The 13556-nt window shown below is 44.4% G+C and overlaps 1 protein-coding gene across 8 annotated transcripts in view; it reads left to right on the forward strand.

Moving 5' to 3' along the window:
* Window positions 1–7417: 7417 nt before the first annotated feature.
* The window catches only part of Cntrl (centriolin), an 88463-nt gene continuing 82324 nt past the window's right edge, over window positions 7418–13556 (forward strand). For 7 of the 8 annotated variants that reach the window (XR_005286222.1, XM_038337139.1, XM_038337140.1 and 4 more), the window contains exon 1: window positions 7418–7541. The gene's annotated coding sequence lies outside the window, so the exon portion shown is untranslated. Of the gene's footprint in view, window positions 7542–8156; window positions 8636–13556 lie in introns of those variants that run through there. The other variant, XM_038337137.1, reaches the window with a different exon arrangement.

A 13556-nucleotide genomic window follows, 5' to 3' on the forward strand; every position in this document is an offset into this window, starting at 1 on the left:
CAGTGAGGTCATGTTAATCATTAACAGCAGGAAAAGGGATGGCTACATGAGACAACTGAAATCAGAAGGGAACTACCCTTTCATGCCCGGGAGCACAGGCAGGAGGTACTCTGTAGGGATTTGTAACAAGACACTTACTTTATTTAATGCAAAATAAGGACTCAAATGTGGGAGCCTGGTGCCATGAAGAAAGGCTCGGCGCTCGACAGCAAGAGTCGCGCTAGACAGCAAGAGTCTTGCTGCCTTTGGCTTTCTTCTCTAGACCAGGTCATTAACTCTGCTGCTCTGGTGTCGTTGAACATGCCTGTGAGGCACAGTTAGCAATGGGCATCATGCACTGAGGCACCTCCACCTCATGACAGACAGGAGAAAGGAAGACAGGCAGGGACCAGCGACAAGACACCCTTCAAAGGCATGTCTCCAGTGACTCCTATAACTAAACCCACCTCTTAAGTTAAGGCCATCAAGCTGGGAGCCTGAGCCCATCAGTGGAATAACCTATTGGTAAGTCAGAGCACGCATGAGTCAATCACTGCGAGACCTACCAGCTGGTAGAGAAGCCTTTAACATGTAAGCCTTTGGAGGACACTGTAGCTTCAAACCTTAGCAGTATCTGGTAGACTCTACTCGTTGCTGATAGTGACAGACACCTACCTATAGTTGTTTTCATGCTGACATGATTTGAGGATGGGGCTGCGTTAGACAGGCTGATAAAGTGATTTCTTTTAGAGAATGCTTGAAGGACAGCATCCCTGGTCCTGGAACCAGTCTATGAACAACCTACCTCTTCCAAGGCAGGTCATGGAAAACTTTGTCCATCTGCCCAGCCCAGAGAAGAAGCAATGCACTGCCCATGTCATACTAGCATTACTCTCTAAGTGACCCAAAAGTTCAGGAGTTAGCAGGGAGTGCACATACTCCCGCAGCCACACATTCAAAATCGGCATTCATTCAGACATATTTTAGTTTAAAAACTCATGCCTTTCAGTAGGATTTTAATAGCTTTTATTTCTGGGCTTGAAGACAAAGATTCCTGTAGCAACTGACTCTATTTGTATGCATATAAAATCATATGTAAACTTATATGTAAATAAAATTTTACCTTTAAGAGTTTTTATTACATTTATTTTCATGATGTTTTTTTCAGTAGAAATGTTTTCTTTGGGCTGGAGAGATGGTTCAGAGGTTAAGAGCATTGGCTGCTCTTCCAGAGGATCTGAGTTCAATTTCTAGCAACCACAGAGTGGCTCACAACCATCTATACTGAGATCTGGTGCCCTCTTCTGGTGTGTGTATACATAATAAATAAATCTTTTTCTTAAGAAATGTTTTTTTTATACATTTCTTTATTATCCTTTCTATCTTCCTATGTATTAGCTGCTTGAAAAACAATAATCTCTCTAAACATGTTTGTGTACACTGACATCGCTCGCTAATGTAAAGACGTTTGTGTAAACAGGCATCTCTCTCTAATGCTGTGTTGACATTGTTTACTTTCCACTCCTAAGGTCCTATTTACCAATGCTATTAAAGCATATTTTAAAAATGTATACATGCAAGTCAGGTGGTGGTGGTGCACACCTTTAATCCCAGCACTCAGGAGGCAGAGGCAGGTGGATCTCTGTGAGTCTGAGGCCAGCTTGGTCTACAGAGCAAGTTCTAGGGCAACCAAAATTGCACAGAGACATCCTGTCTTGAAAAAAGTAACAGAAAAGAACATGCAAATATGTATTTCAATTATTTTCACAGCACACTCCTACCATCCGGCCCCTTCCAGACAGATTCCTCTATTCCCTACTGCAATCCATATATATAATATATACATATATATAATATACACATTAATACATACACAACATCATACTGAGTCTAACTAGTGCTGTCCACACATGCATGGGTGCAAACTAGGCACTGGAGCATGGTCAATGTGTCAGGGACCACACCAGTTAAAACTGACACTTTTCCCCTGGCAGCCATCGACTGCCAAAAGCACGTCAACTACAACTTTCCAACACCTTCATATTTGTGAGAGGGCTAAAGGAGCACAAGCAGAGCCTGATGTGCAATCTCACTGAAGGTGTCTCTTACATGTGCCACCACAGTGACAAAAAAATGACTAATGTTGTCTAACCACCTAGCACATTTACTTCAAAAGAACCTCTGTGAAACTGTTCAGCTGGGCTGTGGAAGATGAACCTAACTAAAACAAAGTCCCTTTGCCACCATTTCGGCAAAAATGAAACCACACAAGAACACCAAAACATGAAGCTTCTTACACATTTACACACGTGTACACCAGGAACTCTTCTCACACCTGTCCCAAGCTTTTAGCCACGGAAAGACAATTGACGTTTCAGTTTTGTATCAGTTTTTGTTCATGGGCTCACAGCATCCCCAGGAACGACACAAACACAGTGGCAAAGGTTGACAAACAACTCCCGGGTCAAATGTCACAGTTTCCAGTACTTGTGTAACTTAGCACACAAACCTTCAGCATTCTCAAACATAGCAATGTCCAGAGCTCTTTCTTCAGCTGTGGCAAACAGAAGACCAGCAGCACAGGCAATGTTACTGTTTCTCCACAACAGCTCTGCTGGGAGATGGGAGTAATGACTTTGATTGTTGCTTAGCAACACACCTGGCCTCCACCCACTAGATGGCCTTAGAACATTCAAAGTGATAAAATCCCCTCCACTATCAAATGTTCTTGTTGAAAGTCTGGGTTGCTGTGTGCTTGGCTTAGGATTCGTGGAGAATGAGGTCTGTGTCCCTATTAAAGACAGAGCATTCAGCAGGCTTTTCATGGGAGCGATTTGAAAACTGTCACCACCACACCCTTCTTCTGTACATCAGAGGTTCTTAACCTTTGGGTCACGATCCCTGGGGAATTGAATGATCCTTTCACAGGGGTCACTTAATACCTTTGGAAAACACAGATATTATATTACGATTCCTATCAGTGGCAAAATTAGTTATGAAGTAGCAACGAACATAACTTCATGGTTGGGGGTCAACACAATGGAGGAACCGTATCAGAGTCTCAGTGCTAGGAAGTCGAGAGCCACTACCACCTCCCAGGCCACACTGACTGCAGCCAGCCTCTCTCCTACCTGCTTCTTCCCAGTCATAGCCAACTGAACTCATTTGACTAAGGCATATGAACACTAACAAACCTTCACTTCATTTCCTGGGCCTTCCTCTTAAACACCACAACCATAACTGCCTTGCACACTTGTGTACCCAATTAGCATATGAAATTTAGTATGTTCAAAACAGATATTTCAAAGACCTTCCCTACCCAACACAGCCAAGTACTGCTAAGGCATCTGAGGAAGATGTCCAACGTGGAAGACAATGATCTACAGTATCAACTATATATTATGTGTGTCTGAAAGTTTCTGAGAGCCACATGCATGCTGGAAACCATAGAGGCCATTAGTGTAAAGATAGATTGGGTTCCTGTGTGAGGGGCTCGAGGCCATTAGTGTGAAGATAGATTGGGTTCCTGTGTGAGGGGCTCCTTTCCTTCTTGTGTCTCTCAGTTTTCATCTTTCTATCCTGACTCCACGCTAAGAAAGTGTGGTATAAAATGGCGAATTCCCCCTCAAGTTATTTCTGCCAAGCAATCTGTTAAAGAGACGAGGAGAGTAACTAGCACAGAAACTAGACCTCCTAGGCTGTCATGGAAAGTGTGTTGGTTTGAATGAGAATAGCCCTCATAGACTCGTATTTGATACCTGTCCCTAGTTAGCAGAACTATTTGGGAAGGGTTAGGAGGTGTGGCCTTGTGGGAGGTATGCCACAGGGGTAGGCTTTGAAATTTCAAAAGCCCATGGCACTCCCAGTTAGCTCTCTTTCTGCCTCATGAATGTATTTCAAGATGGAAGATCTCCACTACGGCTCCATCAGCATGCCTGCCTGCTTGCTGCCACATTCCTGGCCTGGATGCTCATTTTATGTGTGTTAACTAATTAGAATTCTTCTGAAAAGAACAGTGGGGGCACTTTCTTCTTACAGTGATTCAGTCAACTTACAAACACTTTAAAATTAGAGACAAAGTTAGAGATGCGTGGAGCTGAAAGTGTGTGAAAGCCGGGCTGTCTGCTCTGGTGACCTCCACTGCATCAGACAGTTACTCTGACTCTGGGAAAGTGAGTGGTGACCTGATTCTAGGGGGGTGTAGCCCAGAGACAGAGGGGTTCCAGATCTGCAGGGCTGGTTCTAGCTGATCTGAGAGTTGGAGCCCAGTCCTGGCTTTAGAGTAGAGGCAGACTACACGTCACAAACTTTAGCACTGGAAAAAAGCCTAGGGTTAACCCAATTAGAGGTTTATTTATCTGTTTGTTTGTTTGAAATGACACAGTAGACACGAATGTCCCTCCTAAATGCGTGCTTGGATTGACACTGCACGACAAAGGAAGTCTGTATTTCTACTCCACTGTCACAAGGCTGTTTTCCTGCACTTTTCACTGTTACAGTCTGAGAGCCAACGTGGTATTTCTATTCATTCACCAAGCATACTCATGGAGTACACACACATTAGAGTTATCACACAGTGAAAAATAAACACAGAACAAGGAAACAGGAACAACAGAAGTCCAGTTAATTGAAGGAAGATATTAAAGGCAGCCTATTAAGTTTGCTATTTTGTAGATGGCAGCAGACCAGCTGATATTTTTGTATAGAATCAGGTCAATTCCTCATATCTACATTCTCAGGTGTCTAAGACAAAATTTATATTTATCATGGAAAATTTCTTTGTAAACTATACCTTATAAGACTTAGGGAGCATGCATGGGGTCACAGTCTCAACCATGGCTGAGGAGCTATTAGCAACTGATGGATGCTACAAGACTCAGTTTTCTCCAGGGATGAGGTCAGGTCCTTGAGAGGTCCACACTCCAGCAGACAACCCGGCACCCATGCACATACTGACAGCACCAAATAAACTCGGCTTTAGAACGGACAAAACAAAACAAAGTATTTATTTGGGAGGGAAAAGTGGGGGGTGGGACTACAGGACAGGAAATGAGGAACCTGTTTGACCAAAGCACAGCACAGCCCAGTCGGTGATGGTGGCACACACCTTTAATCCCAGCACTTGGGAGGCAGAGGCCAGCCTGGTTTACAGAGCTAGTTCCAGGATAGTCAAGGCTACACAGAAAAAGACTGTCTCGAAAAACCAAAATAAAATAAAGTGAAAATATAAATAAATAAATCCACTACAAGCACATATGACATTTTCAAACAACAGAAACAAGCTTTATTTTCAAACATAGCTGTAATTTAGTTAATCTTTTAGAGTCATGTTAGGGAGTTATAGAAATAGCAACAGTGGAGGCTGCCACCTCTGCCTGAGAAGTTCCTCTGGTTCCCTTTTAAAGGTGATGTGCACAGTGCTTAGTGTGGGTTGCAAAAGAGGAAGCTAGCAGAAAAGAACAAACAAATAGCCTTGCTAGGGTTTGGGTGGATGAAAGAGCTGGTGAGAATGAAGCCACCATGCCCTGGTTCATCTTTCAACCCTGCAGACAGGTCACAGCCAGACTGCCTTCACATCTCCCTAGCTGCTAACTATATTGTAGATTAAATACAACCGAGAAAAATGACTTTGATCTCTCTTCTGAAGTCTTCAAGGCTGGAGGCACACCCAAGGTTTTCACCATGCTAGACCCCAGAGAAGGTTAGTTACTAGGTCTGTATGAAGAAAGAAAACAGGGCAACATAAAACCAAATGAAAATAAGGGTTACAAGACTCCCTGAAATTTGTGTGCAGTTCTGGAGAGCTACTGACAGGACTAGTGAATTAACTCTGGCACAGCGTAATCTGGCAATGGAACACGTCTGAACGGTGCTGCGGATGAAGGGGTACAGCCTTGAGCTTGAGCAGTAGTCCAAGTCTCTGGTTGAACAGACAAGTACACGCGTATCAAAACAGAGAACAGAACGGAATCTCAGCAATTTACATATACTAAACTATTACATAACATTTGAACTTTGACTAAGAATGGATACAACGTCCTTTCAAGGCTAAATGGATCTCTGTGTGGGCTGCTTTTCTACTGTAAGACTGTTGTGGCACACAGTGATGGAGAGGGGAGCATTATTCAAATGAAAGTAAATACCGCCCCCTGTTGGAAATCACCAGAATTTCCTGTTAGGTGAAATTACCTCTGCTTCTATCATAAAACAGCAAGTGCTTAATGGTGCTCATAAGGTTCCTCTTCCATCTTTAGCTTCTCCACTCCAGACTTTTGCACAAGCCATAATGAACTACATTTGTGTAATTCTTACGTCTTCTTCCAACCGCACTGAATTACTTAATGTCCAGTTCATTGTCAAGTTCTCGTCCCCGATTCTTCCCGGGTTTGTACAAGCTGTTCTCTTTACCAAGCAAATCCCTGCAAGTCAGTTAAATTCTTCTTTCAGAGTTAAGCTGAAAACTGATTTCTAAGAAGTTTTTCTTAGTGATAAAAACAATTAGAGCATACTGAGAACTTACTAAATGTCAGATATTCTAAGTTCTTTCGAATCATTAAAGTTTCCACTCATCGGGAAAACTGTAGGAAATGGAAATGATTACCTGTTATATGGGAGAAGAAACTGAAGCAGAGAGGCAATTCCCAAAAGTGTCAGAAAAATGAGCCAGGGGTTAGTGGTAATGAAAGGAACGTTAATGCCCGACTGGGGGAGGATAAAGTAGTTAAGAAATATGCTGGAGGGACTGGAGAGATGGCTCAGCCCTTAAAAGCACTGGCTGCTCTCCCAAAGGATCCAGATTCGGTTCCCAGCACTCATAAGACAGCTCATAATGGTCTGTAACTGCAGTTCTAGGGGATCCGATGCCCTCTTCCGGCCCCAACAGACAGCAGGCATGTACGTGTTGCAGACAAACATGCAAGCAAAGCAGGAAATGCAGAAGGCAGCACGTTTGGGTATCCCCAGCTCAAGTCTCCGCAAACACTTCTTGCTTTAGTTCCTTTGTGCTAACGTGAGGACCATTCTCAGGCTCATATGGCTCGCTAAACCTCAAAGAGATGGCAGCTGGAGCCCACGCAGTTCTTTCGCGCAGCCACGTCCGGCTGGATAGGTTCCCAATTTTGCCTCCGAAATAGTCGGGTACAGGATGGGGTGCTTCGAGACAGGCTTCCACCATCCCAAATCCGAATGGTGTGGACACCCCCATCACTGGTCCCTCGGTTGGGAACTCAGGGACAGGAGTGGCCCGCCTCCCCAACTGCTGCGTTGGAAGCCTCTCCTCACAGACTCGGTGCCCAGAAGGCTGAGCACAGCCCGCTCGCCAGCTCCGCACCCGAAGCTGAGCGCGCCCGCCGGCGGCTAGAGTGGCGGGAAGAGCCACACAGCCCCACCCGCGAGCTCCTCAGAGGCGTGGCGAGAACAAGCCCCGCCCATGCCCAGCGGCTCCTCGCGGCAACCGGCACAACACAGCAAGATGGCCGCCGTGCCGCCGGTCGCCTGAGGGCGGTATTCGAGCGTCTCCGCGTCGCTTCTCCCGCGAAGCTGTCCCTCCCTGTCCTGCGTCGGTGAGTGTGCTTCGGCGTCCGGACCGAGGGGGACTGCGGGCGGCAAAGGTCGGAAGGCTGCGGCCCAGCGTGAGGACCGCCGGCTCGGGACGGATTCGGGGCGGGGGCGTGTGCTTGGGAAGGGATTGGACGGGAGGGAGGGCAGGGGGCGGGCGCGCCGGACCGGCGTGGGGTGGGGTGGGCAGGGCAGGGGAGGGCAGGGGCCTGCGTGGGGTTGGGAGGGCACGGCAAGGAGGGCAGGGGGAGGGCGCGCCGGGCCGGCGTGGGGTGGGGAGGGCTGAGGGCGGGCGCACGGGGCCGGCGTGGGGTGGGGAGGACTGGGCAAGGGAGGGCAGGGGGCGGGCGGAGCGCGGCTGTGGCCTCGGAAGGATGGGGTCCAGTTGAGAGGAAGGGGGCCGGGGCGCGCCACTGTCCCCCGAATGCTGCACGGAGACGGGCTGGCAGTCCTGCGAGCAGCCTAGGAGGGAATGTCTGTCGTGGGATAGAAGCAGGGACCCGTGAGTGTGGAAGCCACACTTGTTTCCACCACTGTGCTCTCCCTAACCTCAGCGCTGTGGCTAGGGGCATGTTCCCCTTTTAAAACTTTGTTTCCCTTTTTTCTTTTTAAGTTCTATGTGGATGGGGGACACGTACCGTGGTGCACATGTGAAGGTCACAGGACAACTGTGGTGTCACTTTCCTCCCTTTCACCTTTTTCCGCTTGTTCCAGATACAGAGTTTAGGTCATCAGATTAGCACCAAAGATGCCTTTACCCCCTGAGCCACCTCAGTGGCCCCCTGGGCATGTTTCTTGACTACTTCCTTGATGTCTCAGTTAAGGTTTCTATTGCTGTGGTAAGACACTGTGACCAAAGCAACTTGGGGAGGAAGAGTGTCTTACAAGTGTCTGGTCACAGTGCTCTGAGGAAAATCAAGGCAGAACCTCAAGGAAGGAATTGAAGCAGAAGCAGTGGAGGATTGCTGCCTACAGTCCTGTCCCTCCCGGCTTGCTCGTTGTGCTTTCCAGGACCACTTCCAGGGGGCGGAACTGAACTCAGTGATCTGGACTTCTCCCGTTGATCATAGAACGCCCTACACACTTGTCTCCAAGCCAGGTTTTGTTTTTTTTTGTTGTTTGCTTTTTGAGGCAGGGTTTCTCTATGTTTCCTTGGCTGTCCTGGAACTCAGTCTGTAGACCAGGCTTGAATTCACAGAAATCCGCCTGCCTCTGCCTCAGGAGTGCTGGGATTAAAGGTGTACGCCACCACCACCTGCCACCTACAGGCATATTTTATGGATGCATTTTGTCAATGAAAATTCCCTCTTCACAGATTGTCAAGTTGACAAAAACGAGTGAGCACACTTGATCTGTTTCTTCATGTGTAAAATAGCCAATCTCTTCTGGGTGTTTGCCATGTTTCAAATACAGTTCCAAGTACTACTTAAGTGTGAAGTTATTTAGAATTTAGGTAACTGTGAAAGTTGCATTCACACTTTAAAACTGAGCAAGTAACCTTATTGGAATAAATAATTTGTCTTAATGTCATATAGTAAATGAAAATTGAAGATTTTGATTTAGACCGTGTGATTCTAGAATCTAAGGTCTTAATTGCTTGTAAATGAGATAAGTGATTCTATTTTTTGTTTGTTTGTTTGTTTCTTTTTTGAGACAGGGTTTCTCTATGAAACAGTCCTGGCTGTCCTGGAACTAGCTTTTGTAGACCAGGCTGGCCTTGAGGTAGATGTGTCTACCTCTGCTTCCCGAGTGCTGAGATTAAAGATGTGTGCCACCATCACCCAACTGTGATTCTGTTCTTATATAGCATCTTAAAAGATTTAAATTTGGCAATATCTGGAGCCAGAAAGGTGGCTCAGAGGTTTAGAGCACTGACTACTCTTCCAGAAGTCCTGAGTTCGGTTCCCAGCACCCGTATGGCAGCTCCCAACCATCTGTAATGTGCTCTGATGCCCTCTTCTGTGCAAGCATGTATGCTGACAAAACATCCATATTCATAAAATACGTAGTTAAACAAATCTTTTAAACATTGGCAGTGTCTTCAGTGTTTTTCCTGGTTCTTTCGGGCAATGCACCTTTTTATTGTTTGCAGAGCAGGTGATTCTCTGCTCCTGTAGTTTATAGTCTGATAGAAGAAGCAGTACACAGGCAGTTTCACAGATCCAACCAAATGAACGTTTATAAAACCCTGAGTGCAGAGTGCAATGCAGGGAGATTTGTCTTCTCATACATTCTGAGTGTAGAAACCTGACCTTCTTAGCTGTGTATTTTCTTAGAGTCTAACATACTCCTAAATTTATAAGAATTGTTCAGTGAAGTTGGATAGATAAATTAGTACAAAGGGATGAGAAGTTTGGGTGTGAGTGTCTTAACAGGAGTAGGATGGGAGGGAAGAAATAGGTTGTAAAAAGAGGAAGGTGTACTAGCCAGGGTGTTACACGGAAAGGCATATTCTTGGGTAATTAGGTTGAATGCAGATGAATGGGTGGTTTGAGCGTGTGTTTGAGTGGGGAATGTTGTCAGTATTAGAATGGAGAAGGGTATGGCACTTGCTGAGTTTAGAGAAGCAGGTGGGGAAGATGGGATAGAGAGATAGTTAAAAGATATAGTATTAGAATTGTAGAGAAATGGGGAAGGATACTGTGGTGTTTAGAAACTGGGACAGAATTTGTGGAGATACTTTACAGTTTAAATGGCAGTGAAAAAATAAAAGGCAGAAGTGGGCAGCACAGAATGGGCATTGGCTTTAAAAAGAGTTGGGCTGAGTTAAAGACCTTGAAGGATGGTGGTCTAAAGACAGGACTTCAGACGGGTAAAGAGAAGATTTAAATAAGCCAGAAACCAGAGGTGTGGAATGAAGAGAATCAGAGAGAAAAATCTAAAATGTTGGTGTTGTTAGATCAAAACAAGTGTCTGGGTTTGTGGATGGCAGGATGAGTTGTGTGTTATAACTTAGTCACATGAATCTAATTGTCACAACACTCCAGTGGCTTTCTCTTACTCTGTTGAACATCTGCTGGGCATTTAAAAATTGCTCTCCACCCCCGGCTTGTTTTCTTGTTTTTATTTTGTTCTTGACAACGCTAGCCCTACCTTTCCCTGCCTTCTCTTTCCTGTGGTTTCCATTTGTTTATTCTGTGCTCAAACTTCAACCCACTGCAGGCAACAACTAGGGTCAGACTTCTCTGTTTCTTCCTTAAGAAATGGGTGGCTATCACCAAAGTTACCTAACTCTAAAGACTATACTAGTGACAAGTCTTTACAGAGGGTTTGCCAAGTGCCAAGTACTGCGATAAACTAGTATTGTCATATTGGAAGAACTAAATACATACTATTTTCTGTTTTACAGATGAAGAGTTGTTTTACCCAAAGTTCCACACTAACTGGATAAGCCAACATTTTAGTCTTCCAGTGATCCCCAAACCTGTGCTCTTTGTTACCATGTCATATAGCTAAATGAGTTTTGGGGGTTCAGATCATGTTTTGCATCATGTCCTACAGGGCACATGATGTCTTACATAAAACAAACTGCCTTTTGTCTCAGTCCGGTATTATCTAGTTAGTTCAGTACACACACGCACACACACATACGTGCACACATACACGCACAACTCTCTTAAACACCCTCTCACACATACACCACTAGTTTAAATTGCTAACTTAACATACATCTATAGTTTTCTCTCATTTTCTCACATGTAACTAACCATATAAGTCAGAAAATCTCCCAGAGTCACAAAACTGTTGTTTATGCCATCATCACAAAGCTTTTGCTCTTTATTTTAAAAGTTGACTAAAGCTGGTCAGTGGTGGCACACACTTTTAATCCCAGAACTCAGAGGGAGAAGCAGGTGGTTCTCTGAGTTTGTGGCCAGCCTGGTCTACAGAGTGAGTTCCTCAAAGCTACACAGATAAAGCCTGTCTCGGAAAAAAAAAGTGTAGATAAAATAACTAAAACAACAAAACCCCATTTGTGTTTAATATTCTATCATGGGAAGGAGTCTCTTGGTCATACTATTGATTGCATGCTAAAGTGAACTGCCATTCTCCTTCAGATATGAATAATACACTTGAGCTTGAGAAACTAAACTAGGTGTAAACACTTAGATAAAATGTATTTACTCCTTGTGGTGGTTTGAAATAGAGGGCCCCATAGGCTCATATATTTGAATAGTTGATGCCCAGCTGGTAGATGGGAAGGATTAGTAACTATGACGTTTTGGAGGAGTAGTGTCACTAGGGTGGGCCAGTTAGTTCTCCCTCTGCTTGTGGATAAAGATGTGGGTCTCAGCTATTGCTCCTGGACTACCTGCCTTCATGCTCCCTGCCATGATGGCGGTGAACTAACCCTCAGGAGCTGTAACCCTTGATAAGTTCTTTCTTCTCTAAGTTGCCTTGTTATAGAATCTTGTCAAGCAATAGAAAGTAACTAAGATTCTCCTGAATAAAATTAATTAAGGGGTGACAAACACTCTAGGTTATAGTTTTCATAAAGGCAAGAAATCCGAAACGAAACAGGATGTATAGGCCCATCCTCTTACATCTTTTTCCCTGATTCATAGCATATCTGATATTACAAAAAAAGAATAATGTATATCACATACTATAGATGTTTCCGTTTTTCTTAATTTTAATAAAGCATCCTATATCTGTAGGCAATTCACTTATTTTGTATCCTACATCTTAGTCTTCTTTCCAAATCTTCAAAATTATAAACCATCTAGAATTCCTCTTATCAAATGCTAGTGATCACTAAATTATTATGAAGTCCTATTACCTCTCCTGCCAAGTAAAACTTACGCTTATATAGTCATAGAGTTAGAAATATATTCTGTGGATTCCAGAAACATTTTCATAAATTGTGACATGAAAGATGAAGTGATGGTTCTCAGGTTCCAGTGCCCCCACAGGTCCCTCCCTAAGCTGCCATAGCGCCTGTAAAGTCTGGATATTGGAATATATACTGTCTCATAGGGGAACCGTCCTGGGGAGCCAGGGTTTGAGAATGGAGACGTAGACAGCGCAGCTTTCTGTCTAAAGGACTGAAATGGAACTGAGGTGCAGGAACAGCTTCATTGGCTGCAGATTAACATTTGTCTTATTTGAAAATGGTTTGATACCATAGCAAACCTGTAAGTAAGTTGAACTGGACTAAGACTCAGCTATTTGTTTTAAAAGTATGTTGTTAAATTGGACTTTCAGTTCAGTATGTACTTGAAGATTGTATTTAGTTATATATAAACATAAGGCCAAAGAAATGCAACCTCAGGCTGGGCCGTGGTGGTGCATGCCTTTAATCCCAGCATTCAGGAGGCAAAGACAGGCAGATCTCTGTGGTTTCGAGGGGCAGCTTGGTCTGCAGAACAAGTTCCAGGACAGCCAAGGATACAGAGAGAAACCTGTCTTGGGTGGGGGAGGGAGGAGAAAAAAAGAAAGAAGAGAAAAGAAAAGAAAGGCAATCTTAGATCAAGTTCAACATATATAAAGATGTATATACATCATTCTATTTCAGTATCCGCTTCTGATATCAATTAGTCATTGGACTGAAAACTACTTTAACTTAATATACTATCACACTAAACTTTTTTTTCAAAATTAACTGTATTTGAGAGCTGAGGGTATGCATTAGATTATCCAAGGTGATATTTAAAGGGGACAAAAGCAAACTTAGAGGAGTGCTGAAATTTGGGCTAAGTAGAAGAACATGAACCAGCAAAGAATGTCACGGAGTAGCAGAAAGACAAAAGAAACCAATAGAACACGGTGTCACGGACTGGGTTCTGGGAGGAAAGGGTGCTTATAAGCATTGATTGTCAAGTATTCCCATATGCAACCCTGCATGGAAAGGACCTGTGAAAAGTTTGGGCTGATAAACTGAGGAGAAAAGAAGTTACAAGTCAGACTCTGACCTGAGCATGTGTCAAACAGGCCTTCCAGGGTCTTGTCCCTGTGGAGGTGTGATCAGCATTCAGACTGCACCTGCTCCATAGGCTTCCGTAGGCTTCCGTAGCCTTTGAGTT

Source organism: Arvicola amphibius, chromosome 7, assembly GCF_903992535.2.
Source record: "Arvicola amphibius chromosome 7, mArvAmp1.2, whole genome shotgun sequence".
Classification (NCBI taxonomy): Eukaryota; Metazoa; Chordata; class Mammalia; order Rodentia; family Cricetidae; genus Arvicola; species Arvicola amphibius.